Below are 22,989 nucleotides of genomic sequence, written 5' to 3' on the forward strand. Positions count from 1 at the left end.
TGCTTAGTACCAGGATCGGTATCTAACTTTAGATGCAAGGATTTGCACCATATAAGCCTTATGCCAAAATTATCATTTATTGTTTATCACATTTGGTATACTGTTTCTCTTGTGGTCAAACCAAAACAGTTTAAATTGAAATTAAAACAATTAAAAACAACAAACATAAAGATACAAGGAACTCTATAAAGCTCAGATGCTCAAGACCAAACACTCAACGCAAACATTCTCCAATTCAATCACAAACAGGCATGGATTTCCCTTATTTTAAATAGCGCACATGAATTGTAGGAATGCCCCTGATCCGCCCATGACCTTCCCATGGCCAAGTTTCTTTTTCAGCTGTGCACATTGGAATTTACACGCACCATGTTATAGAACACGCCCAGAAATGTATAAGCGTAAATTCTAATTAAAGTTAATTAGTGCCACTAATTGGATGTTAACTACCAATTAACAGCACCGATTTGCTTGTTAGTCAATAAAGTTGTGCGTGCCATTTGGCCGTGCAGCCAAATTAGTGTGCACAACTTAAGGCACCATTTATAGAATTTGTAGGTCTGTGTGCAAAGATTCCCAGAACTTTAGTTTGGGTGAAGTTGGAGCTGAATCGTAGTGTTTGCACATACTGCCAGGTTCTATATATCGCACCTTAATTTCCATGCGGAAATCGAAGCATATTCTGTAACAATGCATGTAACTTAATTGGTTATCTAGCTAATCAATGCTGTCATTTGGATGTTAGCAAGCAATGATCAGCACTAATTGGCATTAAGATTTAGCTCACAACTCGCTAAGCATCTATATATATAAAACTCACCCTCAACGTTCTATTGGCTTCTGACGTCACTGAAGCCAAGGTTCGTATGTTCGAAGCTCTGAAGCCTCGAAAATCACAGTCTCTGGGCCCCGCCCTCGCGTCAAACCTTATGACGTTGAGGGCGGAGGCGGAGCAATTCACCGCCCTCGCATCAAACGTTATGACGTTGAGGGCGGAAGCGGAGCAATTCACCAACATTGACGACGGGTGGGGGGGGGGCCACAGGAAAGCCTTGCTAGCGCCCGTTTCATTGGCTCCAGAAACGGGCCTTTTTTTACTAGTAATCTATAATGAGATGCATATAAATTCTAATTAACACCAGGGGCGTAGCTAGACTTCGGCAGGAAAGGGGTCCAGAGCCTGAGGTGAGGGGGCACATTTTAGCCCCCCTCCCCGGTGCCACTGACCCCCTCTCCCGCCACCACCAACTTTGCCCCCCCCCCGCCGACAACCCTCTCGACCCCTCCTCCCGCCGACAACTCGCCGTCGCCTACCTTTGCTGGTGGGGACCCCAACCCCTGCCAGCTGAGGTCCTCTTCTTCCCGCAAAAGGCTTCCTTCTGTTTCTGACGTCCTGCACGTACCCTTGGCTGGCAGGGGTTGGGGTCCCCTGCCAGCAAAGGTAGGCGACGGCGAGTTGTCGGCGGGAGGAGGGGTCGAGAGGGTTGTCGGCGGGGGGGGGGGGGGCAAAGTTGGTGGTGGTGGGAGAGGGGGTCAGTGGCACCGGGGAGGGGGGCTAAAATGTGCCCCCTCACCTCAGGCTCTGGACCCCTTTCCTGCCGAAGTCTAGCTACGCCCCTGGTGTGAATTAGAATTTATATGCATCTCATTATAGATTACTAGTAAAAAAAGGCCTGTTTCTGGAGCCAATGAAACGGGCGCTAGCAAGGCTTTCCTGTGGCCCCCCCCACCCGTCGTCAATGTTGGTGAATTGCTCCGCTTCCGCCCTCAACGTCATAACGTTTGACGCGAGGGCGGTGAATTGCTCCGCCTCCGCCCTCGCGTCATCGAGAGGGTCGTCGGCAGAGGTGTCCAGGGCCAAATCTACGGGGGCCCAGGCCCCCTGACCCCATGTAGCTACACCACTGAGTCACACAGATGAAAAGGGGCGTGGGTTGTGGGCATTTCTAAAATCTTTGTGCGTTGTTATAGAATACACCTGCTGTCCCCTGATCTATATAGGGCACCTAGAGATCTGCACCAATTTCTATAACAATGTGCGTAACTTAACAAGCTTAAGCTAATAAGCGCTGATAGCACAACAAGCAATAATGAGCACTAATTAGCACTGATTAGAATTTAGGTGCAAAAGTCTCTACGTTTATTCTGTAAAAATGTGCACTGAATTTCTAACGTGCACAGGCAAAAAGGGGTATGGTTATGGGTGAGGAAATGGGCATTTCTTGAGCATTCTGAAATTTACACACCTACTTAAGGAATATGGCCCAGTGCACCTAAATCTATGTGCTGGGATTTACACCACATTTTCAATGCTGTAAATGGATGCGAGTAGAAATATCAACTAAGCGTATTCTATAATCGGCACCTAAATCATAGAATACCCTTAGTAAGCACTGATTTCAGCGCCAAAGTTTTCGGCACCATGTATAGAATCTCCCCCTCTGCACCTAATTTAGTAGTTGGGATTTACACCAAGTAACATGGCCTAAATGGCCACGACTAAATTTGGTCACATGGAGAGGCACTCAGCATATTCTGTATACCACATGGAAATTTAAGCCTAGTCTATAAAATGTAGGCATCCTTTAGAGAATACGCCTAGGTGTATTTTTTTTTTCTGCGTGGAATTTTCAGGCACCATATAGAGAATTTAGTCCAAACTTCATAAATTACATCCTCAGATAGCAAGTGTACATAAGTACATAAGTAATGCCATACTGGGAAAAGACCAAGGGTCCATCGAGCCCAGCATCTTGTCCACGACAGCGGCCAATCCAGGCCAAGGGCACCTGGCGAGCTTCCCAAACGTACAAACATTCCATACATGTTATTCCTGGGATTTTGGATTTTTCCAAGTCCGTTTAGTAGCGGTTTATGGACTTGTCCTTTAGGAAACCGTCCAACCCCTTTTTAAACTCTGCTAAGCTAACTGCCTTCACCACATTTTCCGGCAATGAATTCCAGAGTGCATTGTGATTAATAAAATAACCCCCAAAAATATGCTGTATTTGTGTTTGCTTAGTCTCATGATGTGACTGCCTTTAACTGAAAATCAAAAATTTCAAAATATAAATAGGTAATTCTTTTGACATTTTATTGTCCATTGTTTTACTTGGGTATACACAATAGCCCTGTTCTGTTTGAAATTGGAAAATCTTAATCAAAAAGTTATTAATTTCTCAGGGCCCCTTTTAGGAAGTGATGGTAAAAGAAGCCCTTTGGTGTCGTTGGCATGCGGGTTTGCTGCGTGCCAAGCCCCCCCCCCCCCCCCTTTTACCGCCGCCCTTAAAAAGGAAATTCCAGGTAGGGGATAGAAAAGGCCATGCGGTAAGTGAAACACTTGCTGTATGGCCATTTCCTGGAGGATTCCTTACCACTACCTATTTAGGAGGCAGTAAGGTCTCCTGCGCTACTCTGGCAGTAAGCCCCCGGTGCAAGAAAAAAAAACCCTGACACACCAGAAATGGCATACGTTGGGGCAGGCACCTCTGGGTTCCTGTAGGAGCCTGGTGGTAGTGCTAGATTGGCACATGGCAAAGCGGCGGTACAAATCCCACCGCTTTGTAAAAGGGACCCTTAATGCTGCCGTTTTACTAAGCTCCACGGTCAATTTAGAATAGTAAACCAGTTTAAAGCTTTATGAAGCATGATGAAATGTGTGATTCCAGCCTTTATAGGAAATGTTTGAGTGCAAGTACAGCTGTTTGCCAATAACAATAGCAAAAGCAAATTGCCAACATCCATTACCTTATCAGTTCAAATGAGATTACTTGCTACATCTACAAATGTAAACAAACCCATTAGCCCTGCAGTTTCTACTTTTCAAACAGGATTCGTGAGAGGTAGAAAATAGATGTGTGTTGTTCATTGACTTCAGTTACATAACAAAAACTTCTCTTAGAACTTGTCATAAAGGGAAACTGATCTGCACAGTCTCATTGGTTATAAATCCCACTAACATGTTTTTAGCAGTTTCTGAGAATGTGGCATGCAGCTGCTCCGTTGCGATGCTATGCACCGTAAGAACGGCAAGGCCCCTCCCCCCTCCCAACCCAAATGCCTTCCAAGATCCCCCTTTCAATGCCTGCTCCCAACTCTCACCCTCCCCCCCGGAAGCAACAGAAGACTCCCCTCTGGATCCCCTTGTCTCCCCCCACTCCCATCTCTGATAATACAAGCCCCTTCCGCACAATATTATCACACTTACCTGCTCGTTTGCCTGGTGATTCAGTGCGGAAATGGGCAGGAGCAATACCCACTCACTCCTGCCCATTGCAGCAGCCTCCCAAAAATGGCTGCCGTAACCTCTAGCAGCAGACTTGCAGTGCATCAAATATATATCAAATGTATGGCCCGTGTCCCATATGTAACTTATGACTTAGGGCTAAAGCAATGGCACAAGCCGCAGCCTTCAAGATATTGATGCTTAATGTTATTTCTGGCAGGGCTGCCGAGAGACTGGGTCAGGCCCGGGGCAAGGCTGCCCCCGGGGGCCCCTCCCCATCCCCCCAAGGTCGCCGCCACTGCTGCCCCTCCAAGGCCGTCGCACCGCAGTCCCCAGTCTCCACCCGCCCACCCCTGGCCACGTCAACAGCCCCCCTCTGTCTGCCATCAGACCGGGCCCCCTGCATTCAAATCACAGCGCCTCACCTCCATGTGAAAGTGCAGCAGCGCAGATCGCCTCCCTTCGGGCCTTCCCTCCCTGTGTCCTTCCCTCGTGGAAGTTACAAGGGTGGGACACAGGGAGGGAAGGCCCGAAGGGAGGCGATCTGCGCTGCTGCGCTTTCACACAGAGGTGAGGTGCTGTGATGTGAATGCAGGGGGCCTGGCCCGGTGGCGGATGGTCGATGGAGCCGAGGGCGGGTGGGTGAGACCGGGGACTGTGGCGCCGGGCGTGGGGAATTTTGTCCCCCCTGCCCCCCCCCCCTCTCAGCAGCCCTGATTTCTGGGTCCCCAGGTCTCTCTCTCAAGGAAAGGAATTTTAGATTTAGCTTATGCATTTTTTTTCAGTCATAGCAAGCTGCATTACATTTAGGTACTTTCCTGTCCCCAAAGAGGTCCTTTTACTAAAGTGTGCTTAATAGATTTACCCCCGTTTACTAATCTGCGCTAGCGCCGACAAAGCCCATTCACTTTGAATGGGCTGTATCGGCATTGCATGTTAATGAATTAGTGTCCGTTAAGTGCCGTGCAGCCCATAGGTACACAATGGGTTGCTCAGCATTTAGTACGCGCTAAATCCATTAGCACACCTTAGTAAAAAAGGACCCCTTAATTTGTACCTAAGTCAATGCTCAAGATCACAAGGAACTACAGTGGGATTTGAGCAGGGGTTCCCTGGTTCTCAGCCTGCTGCTCTAATCACCAGGCTAAACCTGTCACTCTTTTTAATATGGCCAGTTTGCCAGTGTTTTTTCTTTTTTTTTTTTTAAGTAAAAAAAAAAAGTTCCTTTCCTCAGTTTAATCCCATATTGTTTGTGCTATATTTAGACTTCATGAATCAATGTAAAGCCTACATCGAACTCTGAGGATGACCCTCACAGCTAGTTTAACTATAATAGCAATCTAAGGAGTTCTTTTATTAAGGTGCACTAACGGATTTTGCATGTGCTAAATGACGAGAAGCCCATTATATTCCAATGGGCATCTTATCATTTAGCGTGCACTAAATCTGTTAGTGCACCTTAGTAAAAGGACCCCCATAGTATGAGAATACCATCATATTCTTTAGATTTGTAAACAGTGAAAATCTGAGGAATAAAATAAAACTAAGTATGAAAGAAGGGATAATTTTAACAGTCAAATACATCAGGGCCCCTTTTACTGCCATTTGATAAAAGGGCCCTGTAATACGCCGAGCGGGTTTTGGGCGTGGCTGGTCAATAATACAGCTGGACAGGAGGTATGGATGCAACAGAAAAGTATTCATTTACAGGAACAAATAGTCCCGCTCCTGTTACTTCACAGGGGCCAGGTCGCAGCAAAGATAACCCTCTTTGGTTCAACAAGCCAATTATTAATATAGTAACATAGTAGATGACGGCAGAAAAAGACCTGCACGGTCCATCTAGTCTGCCCAACAAGATAAACTCATATGTGCTACTTCTTGTGTATACCTTACCTTGATTTGTATCTGCCATTTTCAGGACACAGACCGTAGAAGTTTTGCCCAGAACTAGCCCCACCACCCAAACACCAGCTCATGTACTCTCGGGCCTATCCTTTCCAGAGCCGAGATGTAAAGAGGGGCGCCACCCCAGTGGTTCAGCAAGCAGCCATAAGCCAGCCTCTGGCGGTGGCTCAAAACAGTCCGCGGCTGCTGGGTTCCCACACCCAAACCACAATACATTGCTTCTATTTGGCAGGGCGGGTTTCACCCCAGCCCAGCCCAGCCCAGCCTCCAACACCCTTATACAGTTCAGTGTAAGTAATGCCAAACATTCCAGCACTCTTACACAGTTCAGAAAACATTACTAATGGTGCAGTACTCTTATACAGTTCCGCTCCTTAATTCCCACACGTACACAGTAATTACATCTCGTGGCTTGCTCCAGCCATACACCATCACTTATTCTCAGGGCTTACCTCAGCCAACTCACAATGACTCTAATCCAGTCAATCAATCACACTCTGGTCTCCTGTGGTTCTCATCCAAGCACCTCTCTTGGCTAGGTCTCTGTATCAGGACCCAGCTCCTCCTGGGATTCTTCCTCCTGGGGCCTCTCCTATCTGCTCTGTCTTAGGGCTTTTTAACTTCCTGTCTGACAGGAAGCCACTCCTTCCTGAACAGGCAGCCTCACTTCCCCATAATGCACTGGATCCTGCCATAGTAGTTCTACAGTTCAGCCAGGAATGCAGCAGGTCCAACGTCCCCTGCTGTAGGATACCGGAACTGCAATTTCCCACAAGGAATATCTCTAGGGACATCTACACTAAGGGCCCTGTTTACTAAGCCGCACTAGAGGCGCGTTAGTTCTTTTAGCGCGCACTAACTGTGTAGGCAATATTCCTATGGGTGCCTACACAGCGTGCACTAATTTTGTGCATGCGCTAAAAACGCTAGTGCACCTTAGTAAACAGGGCCCTAAGTCCCTCAATGCCTCACAGGCACATAAAAATTTTAATTTTTGCTACATTTGTACTCCACGCTTTCCCACTCATGGCAGGCTCAATGTGGCTTACATGGGGCAATGGAGGGTTAAGTGACTTGCCCAGAGTCACAAGGAGCTGCCTGTGCCTGAAGTGGGAATCAAACTCAGTTCCTCAGAACCAAAGTCCACCACCCTAACCACTAGGCCTCTACTCCACTTGGCATTTCTATTCCATTAGAGCACCCGCTGTGGTGAAAAAGGCCTCAGCACGTGGCAAAACCCGTTTTACCACAGCTTAGTAAAAGGGCCCCTCAGTTCCTAATGTGTGTGCACGCTGCGTCAGAGTGAAAGTTCCTTTACAAAGACACCACGCCGTCTGGGTAGTTCCTGTTCCTGGAGGGCTCACAATCTAATTTTGTACCTGAGGCAATGGAGAGTTAAGTGATTTGCCCAAGATCACAAGGAGCAGCAGTGGGATTTCAATTGGGCATCTTTGGACGTCAAGGATGGTGCTCTAACCACTAGGCTGCTGCTCCTCTCATAGATATTAGACATTGGCCCCAGTAAAAGGGAATAACATACACTCCTGCTACATTATTACTTTACATAGCCTCCAAGACCCCTCCCAAAGGCCCACCTTCACCGAAGCAACAAATATGTAAATAATATAAAGAAAACCAAAAACATCCATCATACTTTCTTCTTACAGAGATTAAAAATGAAACACACACAAAACCCTAAAGGCTTTTTAAAAGGAAAAGCAATGCTAATTTGTTTATCTTATTAATCCTTTAAAAAAGAAGTTATGATAAAGGAGTCCCCACTGAGGACCATACTTTGCAACCTCAGTGTTATTTTAAGGTTTCCCTCTGGTTTACAGTGAAACCTTTCAACTTCTGTTCTATGGTGCATGTTGGCACGGGACAGGAATTTCAAGCAGGATTGTGTTAACCAATAGGATAAATTGATTCAATGTGTCATTTCTGTGTTCCATAACTTTTATGAGCAACTCTGCTGGTGGTAGAGTAGACCATATTGTATATGATGGATTGTGATTTCTAATCTGACCTGAAGACATGGATGATATTGCAATACATAGTGTGCTGGAGCCAGCTCGCACCGGCTCGCAAGAGCCGGTTGTTAAATTTTTTAACATTTTGCGAGCCGGTTGTTCTGGCACGGCGAGCCGGCTCCGGTAAACAAGGTAAGCATGGCAGGCGGGCGCCTCAAGCCATGCTTACCTCACCTCCCACAGCCTTCGTTTGCCTGCACCCGCCCCACGAAGCCCTGGGGGTTTAAATCTTCTATTTACCTCCATCGCAGCAGCCACATCAGTGAAAGCCTTGCCCGTCTCTATCCTTCCCTTCGTGAGTTCGTTCCCTCAGAGTCCCACCTTCTTCTCACATCATTTCCTCTTTCCGCGAGGGTGGGACTCTGAGGGAACGAACTCACAAAGGGAAGGCTAGAGACAGGCAGGGCTTTCAATGATGTGGCTGCTGCGACGGAGGTAAATAAAAGAAGATTTAAACCACGCAGGGTGGCACTGTGGCAGGAACAAAAAGGGGGATGTTGGGAGGAGAAGAGGGCACAGAGGTGGACGAGGGGCGCAGAGGTGGACGGTGGGGGGGCACATAGGTTGTTAAACATTTACCAGCACACCACTGCCCATGACTCTCCTATGCCTCTCACATGGGCACATCCCCTTTTGGGTGTGCACGGGAAAAGATAAGCCCCAAGTTTTAGAACAGCGCACAGGGAGATCCACCCACAAATTCTAGCTTCCAGCTTTGGCAACCTATATAGAATTGGGTGGTTAGTGATAAAATTGCCATTATATGCCAAGATTTATTTACATGGAAGGCTCAGAATGGAGGGGGTTGAATCAGAGTCTTCAGAAAGCTTTAATTTTGACTGGCTCTTCTGAGAACTCCCAAGATACCATCAATACAAGATCCATCCTATTGATCTCCTTCTCCAAGAGAGATAAACTGTTGGTACTGAAGACTAACCTTGGCACTCGCAAAGCAATCCACCATTGCTTGTCAATCAATTAATCCAAAAATAATTCACCCAACAATTAATTGGCACAAAATTGGCCGCAGCTCCTTTATTTAAATTCTACATTGTAAACGTTAACTTAACATATTTTATAACAAATCCCCTTAACCCTTTAAAACAGAGGCTAGTCAGTGACAACCCAGTCCACTAATCCCAACATATATTTTCAGAACAGCATCAATATATAAATCATATTCCAGCGAACTATGTGGTGACACCAAGACATCGCCTCAGCTCAACGCAATGTTGCACCCGAGCCTGTCACCATCCCTAACTGCTTCAATGTATTATATATATCCCACTTCCCCAACCTAATTTGGGTTTTCCTGCCCACTTTTCCCCACAAAGCTGTGACCCCCCACACCCTTGCAACCCCCACTGTACCAAAACTCCCAACACCCAGCTAACTGTAACCAAGTACCACCCTGCACACACCACACACCAGGTGAGAAAGGAGGGAAATCACAAAATCCCCCTGTTAAGATTCCCTCAAGCTCCCATAACTCCATCATGCTCCTGCTGCCCACCAAAACTCCCCAGCCTACCAAAAACCTTCCTCATAAACTATCCAGCCCGCCCTTCACTCACTCAGCCAATCCAAACACACCTTTCTTCTACTTAACAATAGTCTACCCCGATACCGTACCTCACCTATTCCCATGCCAATTCCTAACTTCCAACCTCGATTTCCCTTTTCACATAAAAATCCCCCAAACTTCCCTGGGGTTTTGCCAAGGTTAATAGCCCCCTGTCTATCACAAAGGGCCTCTCCTACATTAACAAAAAATATATATATTCTATTTTGTACAGAGAGAAGGCTTATTGTTGTCCTGGACATACCCGAATCCATATGAAACTTTTTCTTAGAATTGAAATCTCATCTTTTGCCATCAAGGGCTTCTTTTTTTTTTAAGTTCCCATGTAGGGCCAGATTCTATATATGACACCTAAAAAATCAGCACGGAAAACATTTCCGACTAAGAATATTCTATAAGTGGTGCGCAGATTTAGGCGTGGTGTATAGAATACGCTTAGTTCATATCCCAGTGCCTAAAACTATGCGCCTCCATTTACACCAGTGAAAAGTCCCGGTGTGTAGGGGGCCATATTCTATAACAACATACGTAAATTTTGGAACACCTATGAAACGCCTATTTCCCTGCCCATAACCACGCCCCTTTTGTCTGCACGTGTTAGAAGTTAGGAGCACTGCATTACAGAATATGCTTAGAGAGTTGTGTGTATAAATTCTAATTATTACCAATTAGTGCTCATTATTGCTTAAGTACTGTTATCAACTCTAATTGATTAGCTTGTTAAGCCAATTAAGTTACGCGCATTGTTATAGAATATGTCTGGATTTTGGCATAGATCTCTGGGGAGCCCTTTTACTAAGGCGCAGGAGGACTAACGCGAGCGGGTAGCACATGCCAAATCGGCACTACCGCCGGGTGCACATGTGCACCCAGCAGTAATTCTCAATTTGGCATGCACCAAATCTCACATTAGAAAATAATTTTCTACCACGGGGGGCATTCCCGGCGGTAATCAGAAGTTGACATATGCTGCATGGTTACGGCACGGGTAACGCGTGAGCCCTTACTACTAGATCAATGGGTGATTGTAAGGGATCAAGTCGTAAATAGGTGTGCGCTAGTTTTAATTTCAACGAATGCTCATTTCCCGGCCCATTAAAAAAAGCCCTTTTTTCCCAGTCACAGTAAAAAAAACAAATGTCCCAGCGCCCATATGGTACACAGGCCACTTTTTACAGCGGCTTAGTAAAAGGAACCCTAGGCACGCTATATAGAATCTGGGGGGTAATGTGTTACATAATATCAGGGGTTGCATGTATACTAGCAGCTAGGGCTCTTCAGCTTGGAGAAAAGACGGCTGAGGGGAGATATGATAGAGGGCTATAAAATAATGAGTGGAGTGGAAAGGGTAGACGTGAAGTGTCTGTTTACTTTTTCCAAAAATACTAGGACTAGGGGGCATTCCATGAAGCTACAAAGTAGTAAATTTAAAAAGAATCATAGAAACTTTTTCTTCACTCAACCTGTAATTAAACTCTGGAATTTGTTGCCAGAGAATGTGGTAAAGGCAGTTAGCTTAGCAGGGTTTAAAAAAGGTCTGGACGGCGTCCTAAAGGAAAAGTCCATAGACAATTATTAAATTGACTTAGGGAAAATCCACTGCTTATTTCTGGGATAAGCAGCATAAAATGTGTTGAGCTTTTTAGGGATCTTGCCAGGTATCTGTGATCTGGATTGGCCACTGTTGGAAACAGGATGCTGGGCTTGATGGATCCTTGGTCTGTCCCAGTATGGCAATGTACATCTGGAAAAATGTCTGTCTGGGAAAAGTGTGGGTTAGATGTATGAGCAGATCTTTTTGAGTTTATGTGCATTTTTGGTAGGCAACTGTCCTTTGTGATGTCTGTTGATTAGTTCATATAATTTATCCTTTTATTCTCCTCATGATATGGGCTGTTGAATTATTATCTATGGAGCCCTTTTACTAAAGGGTGCTAAGTCTTTAACAGGGGGGTTAGCATGGAAAAACAGGCATTTTGCCTGTTAGCACGTGGTAAGCTGAGCATTAGTTATTTTTTAAAAATAATTTTGTAGGGTGCATGATATAGGTGGAGAGTGGGTGTTCACGCATTATCCAGGTAGTGTATTATGATCAGTGTGTGCTAACTAGATAATGTAGTTAATATGGGAGTGCCTAGCACCTCCTAAATAGAAGGTAGCAAGGGGGTCTTTTACAAAGGCACGCTGGCATTTTTTAGCGCGCTAAAAACACTAGCACACCTTTCTGAGTGGCCCTAAGTGCTCCCACATTGAGGCCCTTTTACTAAGCTGCGTAGGTGCCCACACGTGCCCAACGTATGTCAATTCAGAGCTATCACCCGGTTACCACATGGCCTGAGCGGTAATTTCATTTTTTATGTGCATCCACTACATGCGCCGGAAAATATATTTTAGTTTCCGGCATGCAGCGCTAACCGGGCAGTAATTGGCATTGTATGTGCACAGACAATTACCACTGTATTAATGCATGAGATCTTACCACTAAGTCAATGGGTGGCGGTACAGTCTCAGGCCCACCATGGACACGTGCCAATTGTTATTTTGCTACACATCCATTTTTGGACCAAAGAAAGGCCTTTTTTGCAGGCGCGCTGAAAAAAGCACCAGCCCGCGTCCAATACATGTGTCTACAGCAGCATAGGCCATTTTTTGGTGCACCTTAGCAAAAGGACCCCTAATTGTTTGCAGGTCTCAAGCACTTGTTAAACCACTTAGATATAAACAGAGTATAATTTTTTTAAATAAATAAGAGAAAGTTCATGTACCTCCTTTTTAAAAAAAAAAAATCTATTTTAGCTATTCAAAAATAAATTGAATTTTTGTAGGTGTGATATCCAAAACCACAATCAAAACCAAAAAAAGCTTTTCTAATCAGTGCATTTCTAATCAGAATGCACTGTATCAAGCTGAGAGCCACAGTTTTCTACAGGAATATACTGAATAGGGATCTGGCAATTAGCAGCACTGATTTTCCAGCCAAGTTAGACTGCAGAATATTTTATGGGCAGTTGCTAATGCTTGTCACTAATCATTAAAACCACAAGTCCTGGATGTTCTGTGAATACGAATGGAAATTAAAACTGCAGCAAACAGATCTATTGGGTCTACAGTAGAAGCAATACATGTGGAATGATTTTTGAGTCTTACATTTAGTAAATATTACTACTACTGCTGCTACTTATCATTTCTATAGTGCTACAAGATGTATGTAGCGCTATACACTTGAACATGAAGAGACAGTCCCTGCTCCACAGAGCTTACAATCTAGTTAGGACAGACAAACAAGACAAATAAGAGATAAGGGAATTACTAAGGTGGGACTGATAAAATATGGGTACTGAACAAGTGAGTAAGGGATAGGAGTTAAAAGCAACATCAAAAGGGTGGGCTTTTAGCTTAGATTTGAAGACGTCCAGAGATGGAGCTCAGGAAATCTATTCCAGGCATATGGTGCAGCAAAATAAAAGGAAAGTTAGCAGTGGAAGAGAAGGGTGCAGATAAGAGAGATTTACCCAGTGAAGTGCAGATAAGAGAGCTTTACCCGGGGAGGAGTGTAGGGAGAGCATAAGCCCCTATTGCAGTTGGTCAGTTTATCTGTAAGCATGTTTCTTTGCACTTGCACAAAAAACCAATATGCATATGAAGCAGAGAAAAAGAAGGTAACAAGGAATAGAGGAGCCAGTCCAGAGAGGAATGGCCCAGTGACAGACCACTTCCACCCCTCCCCATGCACACACACACACACACACAAACACACACACACACACACACACACACACACACACACACACACACACACACACACACACCCATACACATCCACCTCCCACATAGATACAAAAACACACCCTGATGCCCTCCTCCAACCTCACCACATACCAGTGGCGTACCAAGGGGGGGGGCGGTCCGCCCCGGGTGCACGCCGCTGGGGGGGGTGCCGCGCGCCTGTTGGCTCCGCTCGTTCCGTGCTCCCTCTGCCCCAGAACAGGTTACTTCCTGTTCCGGGGCAGAGGGAGCAGGGAACGAGCGAAGCTGACAGGCACGTGCCCCCCCCCCCAGCAGGTAAAAATGCACCCGGGGGGGTCCTTTCGCCGGGGCTGGGGGGTCGCGCTGCAGCCAGGGGGGGGGGGCACATCGACGATCCGCCCCGGGTGTCAGCCACCCTAGGAACGCCACTGCCACATACCCTGCCCTGTCCTTTCTCCCTCCCCTTTTCCCTTGCATGCATCTTATTTATTTGTGACATTTATATCCCACATTATCCCAAACAAGTTTGAGTTCAATGTGGCTTACAATAAACAGTATTGGATACATAACAAAGAATAATGCATAAGAAAGTAACAATCCAATTTTACAATACAGTATCATAAGCCTACCGGGATAGCAATGGACGCTTAACATTTAGAAAATCTATTATGAATAAGAAATTGTACATGAAAGTTAATGATAAATAGAGTAATAACCAATTCAGGTAATAATTAATTGTTTGAGATATGGTTGTTCTTTGTGATGGTTTGTTTGAATAAGAACAATTTGAGGATTTTGCGAAATCTAGTTAGTATATTCCTGTATATTTCTTATTTTGGGTGGTAAGGTATGCTTGGCTTTTAGGGGTTTCCGGTTTAGGTTTTTTTTTTTTGTATTTTGTCAGCATATTTCCATTTTCCAATCCCATAAATCTGTATTATGTGAAGGTCTGTCCATTCATTTTTAGGAACTCATATCTGCTATTTAAATAACAGCTTTTAATCTAACTTTTTAATTCTTATGTGCTCTAGGAAAATGTTGTTTTTGCTATACACAACCATTTTCATCTGTTTTCTCTGTTGTGGAAAAACTTTGGAAGGGAAGATAAAGGGTTGAAATGCTACACCTACTGCAAGGAAAGAAAGCTGTTCTAGCAGAGCACTGGGAAGGGAGACGGAGGCTAGTTTGGTATCTCTGTATGGGTGGAGAGGTGGGCAGATGCAGCAAAAGTATAAGCTGACAGCTTTGGCTAACAGGATAACAGAGTCAGACATGTGAAAATGATCTCTAAATTAGTATCAGACTTTGTGTAAAATGAATTGTTATTTATATAACCTGAAGGTTAAAGCTTTTTTTTTTGGGGGGGGGGGGGGGGGGGGGGGGGTAATAATCAGCCAGCAGGTGTCAGCAGAACACCACCACTGAATTTATGCCAGGATATTCAATGCTAGGCCATGTCCAGGTACTGGCATAAACCCCCGAATTTTATATAGTGCGCTTAGGGGTCCTTTTTCTAAGGTGCGCTGAAAAACAGCCTGCGGTAGTGTAGGCTTAGGGTTTTGGGCACGCGCAGGTCCATTTTTCAGCACGACTGTAAAAAAGGCCTTTTTCAATATTTTTGCTGAAAATGAATGTGCAGCAAAATCAAAATTGGTGCGCTTCCATTTTGGGTCTGAGACCTTACCGCCAGCCATTGAGCTAGCGGTAAAGTCTCATGCGGTAACCATGCAGAAATGACCTATGCGCATCAAATGCTACTTGGCGCTTGTCTGACATGCACGTGCAAAAATAAAAATTAGTTTTCAGACGCGCGTATCAGACGCACGCTAACATTGAAATTACTGCAAGAGCCACTTGGTAGCCAAACAGTAACTCCATTTTGGCGCACGTTGGGCGCTCATAGACGCTTACATGGCTTAGTAAAAGGGCCCCTTAGAGATCCGCACTGAAAACCAAGCGTATTCTGTAACAACGTGAATAACTTAATTGGCTTAACAAGCAATAATGAGCACTAATTGGTAATAATTAGATTTTATGTACACAACTTGCTAAGAACACGCAAGCATAAAGGGCATGGTTATGGGTGGGAAAATGGGAGTTCCATAGGTGTTCCAAAATTTTGGAGGTGTCTTGATGAGCCTTCAAGTACCCACCTAGTCATGCTTTTGTCATCAGTCCTTCAGGTGGGAGGAGAAGGAAGTTTTATATCTCTTTGGAGCAGTGCCCTTTTGTCTCTGTTAAGTGTTCCCAAAGGGAGGGGGAAGAGGGATTTGGAGTTCAGATCAGTTTACCTGTTGCAGTTTCAATAAGTCTTTTAAAACTGTATTTTTATATTGGTACCTGATCCAGTAAAATCAATAATTCTGCTACACATTTAATTCTGACAATTAACTTATACCATAACAGTTATAGAATATAGCCCAGTGCACCTAAATCTACACACCAGGATTTACGCCATGTTTTCATTGGTGTAAATGGATGCGCATAGTTTTATGCGCTGGGATATCAACTAAGTATATTCTATATACCATGCCTAAATCTATGCGCCGCTTATAGAATACGCTTAGGTGGAAATGTTTTCCACACAGGTTTTTTAGGCACCATATATAGAATCCCCCCCTTAAATGTATGAGTAAATGGCAGATGACGTTTAATGTGAGCAAGTGCAAAGTGATGCATGTGGGAAAGAGGAACACGAATTATAGCTAAATAATGCAAGGTTTCATGTTAGGAGTCACCGACCAGGAAAGGGATATAAGTGTCGTTGTTGATGATACGTTGAAACCTTCTGCTCAGTGTGCTGCTGCGGCGACTAAGAAAGCAAATAGAATGTTAGGTATTATTAGGAAAGGAATGGAAAACAAAAATGAGGATGTTATAATGCCTTTGTATCACTCCATGGTGCGACCGCACCTCGAATATTGTGTTCAATTCTGGTCACCGCATCTAAAAAAAGGTACAGAGAAGGCCGATGAAAATGATAAAGGGGATGGGACGACTTCCCTATGAGGAAAGGCGGAAATGGCTAGGGTTCTTCAACTTGGAGAAAAGACGGCTGAGGGGAGATATGATAGAGGTCTTTAAAATAATGAGTGGAGTGGAACGGGTAGACGTGAATCGCTTGTTTACTCTTTCCAAAAATACTAGTACTAGGGAGCACGCAATGAAGCTACAAAGTAGTAAATTTAAAACCAATCGGAGAAAACTTTTCTTCATTCAACGTGTAATTAAACTCTGGAATTCGTTGCCAGAGAATGTGGTAAAGGCAGTTAGCTTAGCAGGGTTTTTAAATGGTTTGGATGGCTTCCTAAAGGAAAAATCCATAGACCATTATTAAAATGGACTTGGGAAAATCCACTGCTTATTTCTAGGATAAGCAGCATAAAATGTATTGTACTTTTTTGGGATCTTGCCAGGTACTTGTGACCTGGATTGGCCACTGTTGGAAACAGGATGCTGGGCTTGAGGGACCTTTGGTTTGTCCCAGTATGGCAATACTTATGTACTTACTAGTAAAAAAAAGGTCCGTTTCTGCCTTTGATGAAACGGGCCCTAGCCGGCTCTGGACTCCCTTCCCCTCCCCTTACGGTTGTGTCCCTGGTGGTCTAGAGGTACCTGTTCGGTCGGGGCAGGAAAGAAAGACCCCCCTCTTTCCTGCCCGTAGCGGTGCTGGTGGTGCCTTGCAGCATCCTGTGGGATTCCGGCTCTCGGCGTTTCAAAATGGCCGCCGAGAGTTGAAGTCTCGCGAGGCAGCTTGAACTCTCAGCGGCCATTTTGTATCGCCGAGAGCCGGACTCCGACACGATGTTGCCGGGCAGCTAGCAGCAGTGCTCCGGGCCAGGAAACCGGGGGTTCCTTCGTTCCTGGCCATGCAAACAGGTACTGCTAGACCACCAGGGATAGTGGCGTAAGGGGAGGGGAGGTGACAGGGGGGAGGGAAGGTGATGAGGGGAAGCGTTTGCTACCGGGTGCGGGGCGGTACGTTGAAAGGGGCGGTGCGATGGGGCGAAAGTGGGCGGGTTGATGGGCACGTCGTTGGCTGCAGGTATTTTTTGGAAGGGGAGGAGTACTGCTCCCCATGCGTTGTTTTGCCTCGCCCTTGGCGTCATAACGTGTGACGCGAGGGCGGGGCATGCAGACATGGTGAGTGTTGTGGCTTCACCACCATGAAGTTACGAACCGGTGTGTGAGTGCCTGCAGTGACGTCAGTGTCCTCAGAACGTTAAGGGTGCGTTTTATTATAGTAGATGAGGGGATATTCAGTGGCACTATTCAGGTAAGTGCCACTGAATATTCCCTCAGGTCCCGCTGGTGCCAGTTAATCTCTTACCTGGTTAATTGTCTTTGAATATCAACACCTAGGTTTTTATTTTCTCAACTTGCTAGGGTTCGGAATAGGGGCGGTAGGACTGTTGATGTGTTTTGGGAGAGAGAAATATTTGTGTGCTGTGAGGGAGATGCTGATTTGATCTGGGGAATAACGTGTTTGGGGTTTGTTACAGGATCAGGATCAGAGAGGTAGAAGTTGTGGATGTTGGTGTAGGAAACTGATGGCAGGAAGGAAGTTTGGGTTTGGATTGTGTATAGTGTATGCTATGTCACTGGGCTTGAAGTAAAGGCAGTGCATGACAGCTGGTGCAGAAACAGAACTGCTGTCAGCTGTTTGTTCTGATTGGCTGCACAGTCAAGGAAGGATTCTAATGATAGTTATAAAGAGTTGGGAGGGAAGTGCTAAAATGAATGGATGTGTATTTATATTTATTAGGATTTATTTAGCGCCTTTTTGAAGGCATTCCCTCAAGGTGGTGTACAATAGGAATAAATCAAACATGAGCAATAGATAATTACAGCAGTAAAAATATTCAAATAACAATAAAAAGTATGGCATGTTATACTACTTACAATGTCAACACAATATGTAATATAACATTTTAATTGATAGTGTAGAGTATAAGCAAAGTTGAAACAGGTAAGAGAGTAAGAGGAGTTTGACAGTAAGGTGACTAATTTAAAGAAAGTTGCACATGAGCTCAGAGAGATGGTTAAATATTATCTCAGCTAGGGAAGGAGTGGATAAACATGTGGTTGCTGTCTCACAGAAGTCACAAAAATGCTGAAATGTAAAGAAATTAATGTTTATGTCAGAAGGGTTAAATAGTTTGCGTAAGAGAGAGTGATGGGCTAGATTATATATATAAAAAATCAGCGCTAAAAAAAACCCTGCCTAAGCGGTATTCTATAAGCTGTGCCTAAACTTTGGCATGGTTTATAGAATTAAGCAAATAGCTAATGACCCAGCATCTCCAAATTTTCACGCTACATAGGGGTAATAAACTCAAGCAAATAGCTAATAACCCAGCGTCTCCAAACTTTCATGCTGCATAGAAACAATGATTCTCTTTGTAATAAATAAGTCACAGACCTCAGTAGCGACTCGTTTCACAAGGGCAAAACGCTCTTCGCTCACCTTGCCTCCTCACTGGTCTGTATAGACTTTTAGGGGTCCTTTTACTAAGCTGTGGTAAAAAGTGGCCTGCGGTAGTGTAGGTGCGCGTTTTGGGTATGTGCCAGGCATTTTTTTTAATGGGACAGGAAAAGGGCATGTAGTAAAACTGAAACCAGTGTGTGCCTAAAACTGGTCTGAGCACTTAACACCACCCATTGATCTAGCAGTAAGGGCTAACGGGCTACAAGCGCGGTGACAGGTTGGTGAACGCCAAGTGCCGAGTACCACCAGAAATGCCATGTATGGGAGGAAATAAATAAGTAAATCATCCAGGCATTATGGGCATGCAGCAAATTTGAAATTACGCCAGGGGGTGGGGTAGCCTGGTGGTAGTCTCATTTTGACACATGCTGCACATGCATAGATCCTAATGCGCCTTTGTATAAGGGCCCCTTAATGTTTTTTATATTCAAACAATCTATATTGAAAACGTTTATACATTTTTACATCTAATATAATAATTCGCACCTCCAACGTTCTGAAGCTGACTCCGTGGCAGCTTGGAAGTGAAGCCATGAAGCCCTGAAGTGTTCATAGGCTTCGTAATAGCTCCGCCCATGGTAACACGCGTAAATGGTAGACATGCATTAAATGCTAATGCGCCCATAGGAGTATATAGACGTGTTAGCGTTTAATGTGCCTTAACTTTAAAGGTTTGTTAAAAATGCAAACATGCCTTAATAAACATACCCTTAAGTTTGAATATTAAGAAAATTAAAAGTATTAGAAGTCTGTCCAGACCACTGAGGAGGCAAGGTGAGCCAAGAGCTTTTTGACCTTGTGAAATGAGTCACCACTGAGGTCTGTGACTTATTTATTCCAAAGAGAATCATTGTTTCTATGCAGCATGAAAGTTTGGAGACGCTGGGTTATTAGCTATTTGCTTGAGTTTATTACCCCGTCCACTGAAATAATTGGCTTATGGTTTATAGAATTAATGCTTAAGCATAAATTTAGGCAGGATGACAGTTATCAAAAATACAAAAAGAGGCCTTTATTCATATTTATTTTAATCTATTCAATGCTAAGCTCACTAGTGTGTGCTTACCGCGGCTTGGTAAAAGGGCCCCTTAATAAGGTAGTGCTGTCTTTGACCATTCCCTTGTTACTTATAAGTGATCTATTAACACAATGATCAATGAAGTAAGGAATTAAGATACAAGCTAATAAACATTTTCTCCATGTGAAATTTAAAAAAAAAGAAAAAAATATATTTAAGCACAAACTGTAATCCAAGGTTCTGGATCGACGGAGAAGTTAGACACAGAGCTTTAGCTTCTGATGATAAGAAGGTAGCTGTCAGAGCTCTGTGTGAGGAATAATTTTGAATGTTTGACAGTTAGTACTGGATGGTCTGTGAATTAAAGGGAAAATAAACAGGAATCTTAACGAACATAAAATAGATAATAATTTGTAAGGAAATAATTTATAATTTCTCACAAATATATTTACAGTGTTCAGTGTGGAAAAGAGTGAGATTGATAGAGAGTATAAATGAGATTTAAAAAAATAATTGTCGGAGAGCTAGTTAGGGAGTTCTAATTATGTTTTATGTTTAAAGATTGATAAGTTTGAGGTCACACTTAGAGACTACACACATAAAGAGAGACAGGTTATATTGTTTATTTGGTAAAGATAGCACAGTAAGGAAACAGAAGAAGGTCCAGAAGATCAAGATCGAGAACATTTTAACTGGGCCCCAGCAAAAGACAGAAGAAGATAGTTTCTACAAGAAAAAAAGAAGAAAACATAAGTATTTGAACTGAGTACACACGGAAAAGTGCGAGAGAAGGGGAGGGAGAGAAATAGAGGGTATATTTACCTAGGTTTGAAGAAGTGGTCTTGAGATAATTTCTCTGTAAGATAAAAACACAGAAAGAATCAGTTGTTAAAGGGAAAACAATTATCAAAATTTAAAGAAAGTATTACAGATGGAGGAGATAAATTTGGTACTTATCTGATGTCATTTTTTTTCTTGAATTGGTATTGTATCCTTAAGGATTGATGTTTATGCTATATGTAAAGAAAAATTAGATGTTGGTAAAATTTGCTTAATTTATTTTTAACCTGAGTATTTAAGTATTTTTAAAAAGTAATTTTAACACTAACAACTTATACAATAAACCTTGATTTATTCTTGTAATATTATTTAATCATCATTATTTGTTACTTAATTTAATCACAGTATTGTAACATCTTTTCTCTAGTTTAAAATCCATTTTAGTTTAATTTTCTCCTCATATACTCACTATTTCAGGACAAGGACATCAATTTATGTAACTATCTAATTTATTTTCAAAAGAGATCGCCGGCCATCTTCCAACACAAATCGGGAGATGGCCGGCGATCTCCTGAACCCGGCCAAATTGGTATAATGGAAAGCCGATTTTGGCCGGCGCCAACTGCTTTCCGTTGCGGAGCCGGCCAGACTTCAAGGGGGCATTTCGGCAGGGTACAGAAGGCAGGACAGGGACGGGATGGGGGCATGGTTACGAGATGGCCGGCTTCGCCCGATAATGGAAAAAAGATGGACGGTTCTGACGAATATTTCGCCAGCTTCACTTGGTCCATTTATTTTTACGACCAAGCCTCAAAAAAGTGCCCCCATTGACCAGATGACCACCGGAGGGAATCGGGGATCACCTCCCCTTACTCCCCCAGTGGTCACCAACCCCCTCCCACCCAAAAAAAAAGTTTTAAACATTTTTTTGCCAGCCTCTTTGCCAACCTCAAATGTCATACCCAGCTCCCTGACAGCAGTATGCAGGTACCTGGAGCAGTTTTTAGTGGGTGCAGTGCACTTCAGGCAGGTGGACCCAGGCCCATTCCCCCTACCTGTTACACTTGTGGTGGTAAAGAGGAGCCCTCCAACCCCCCCCCCAAAACCCACTGTACCCACACGTAGGTGCCCCCCTTCACCCCTTAGGGCTATGGTAGTGGTCTAGAGTTATGGACAGTGGGTTTTGGGGAGATTTGGGGGGCTCAGCACCCATGGTAAGGGAGCTATGCACCTGGGACCAATTTTGAACTCCACTGCAGTGCCCTCTAGGGTGCCCGGTTGGTGTCCTGGCATGTCAGGGGGACCAGTGCACTACAAATGCTGGCTCCTCCCATGACCAAATACCTTGCACTTCGCCGGGTTTGAGATGGCCGGGCCCGGTTTCCATTATGGCCGAAAACCGAAGCCAGCCATCTCTACACCCGGCGATCTCAACATTTGACCTAAATGCTGAGATTTAGCCGGCACCAACCATATTGTCGAAAGAAAAGATGGCCGGCCATCTTTTTCAAAAATATGGTTTGCTCCGCCCCTTTGCGGAACCGGCCCCGAAGATGGCCAGCCATCTATTTGGCCGGCGTCATTCGATTATGCCTCCCCCCCCATATCTCTGTTTCAAGAGAGATCCTTATATAAAACAAAAAGTGAGGAGAGTGAAACTTCACATATATGTTTGACTTTTATCACTCAATGTCATGTTATTAGATTGAGTCACAGATAATTTTCCGCTCGTTTGTTTGTTCATTTATGCTATATATTCAGCCAATGTCTGTTGTTTCATTCACCATATTCATGTCTATGATATATTTGTAACAATATTCTTCATTTGTCTTATTGTTCTACTTAGGTTACAAAGACCCCTGAGGCAGGCCTTTGGGCCGAAACACGGCCGTGTCGGGTCATTTTTATGTATATTATGTTACTTTTTAATTTTTATTTTTCATGTGAATAAATATATTTTTTGGTATCCTCATTCACTCTCCTCACTTTTTGTTTTATATCTCACGGTTTCGTGAGGGTTTTTACCTCCTTTTTTGTTTTTTGCTTCAAGAGAGATCCTTGCCTGAGGTAACTGCTATCATGACATCCAAAGGCAGGTGGAGTGAGATCACATTTAGGGCTTCTTTTACAAAGCCAATCTTGCTATTCCCACGTGGCAAATGAGAGGAAGCCCATAGGAATTAAATGGGCTTCTTCTCATTTGCCATGCTA

The 22,989-nt window shown here is 44.1% G+C and overlaps 1 long non-coding RNA gene across 1 annotated transcript; it reads right to left on the reverse strand.

The window, feature by feature from the left end:
- Positions 1-653: 653 nt before the first annotated feature.
- On the reverse strand, positions 654-21,900 carry LOC115476536. Its single transcript, XR_003943190.1, has 3 exons — positions 21,889-21,900; positions 6,926-6,932; positions 654-782 (listed from the first exon to the last, which is right to left on the reverse strand). It is a non-coding gene; the product is annotated as an uncharacterized LOC115476536 (long non-coding RNA).
- Positions 21,901-22,989: the final 1,089 nt, after the last annotated feature.

This window comes from Microcaecilia unicolor, chromosome 8 (assembly GCF_901765095.1).
Source record: "Microcaecilia unicolor chromosome 8, aMicUni1.1, whole genome shotgun sequence".
Classification (NCBI taxonomy): domain Eukaryota; kingdom Metazoa; phylum Chordata; class Amphibia; order Gymnophiona; family Siphonopidae; genus Microcaecilia; species Microcaecilia unicolor.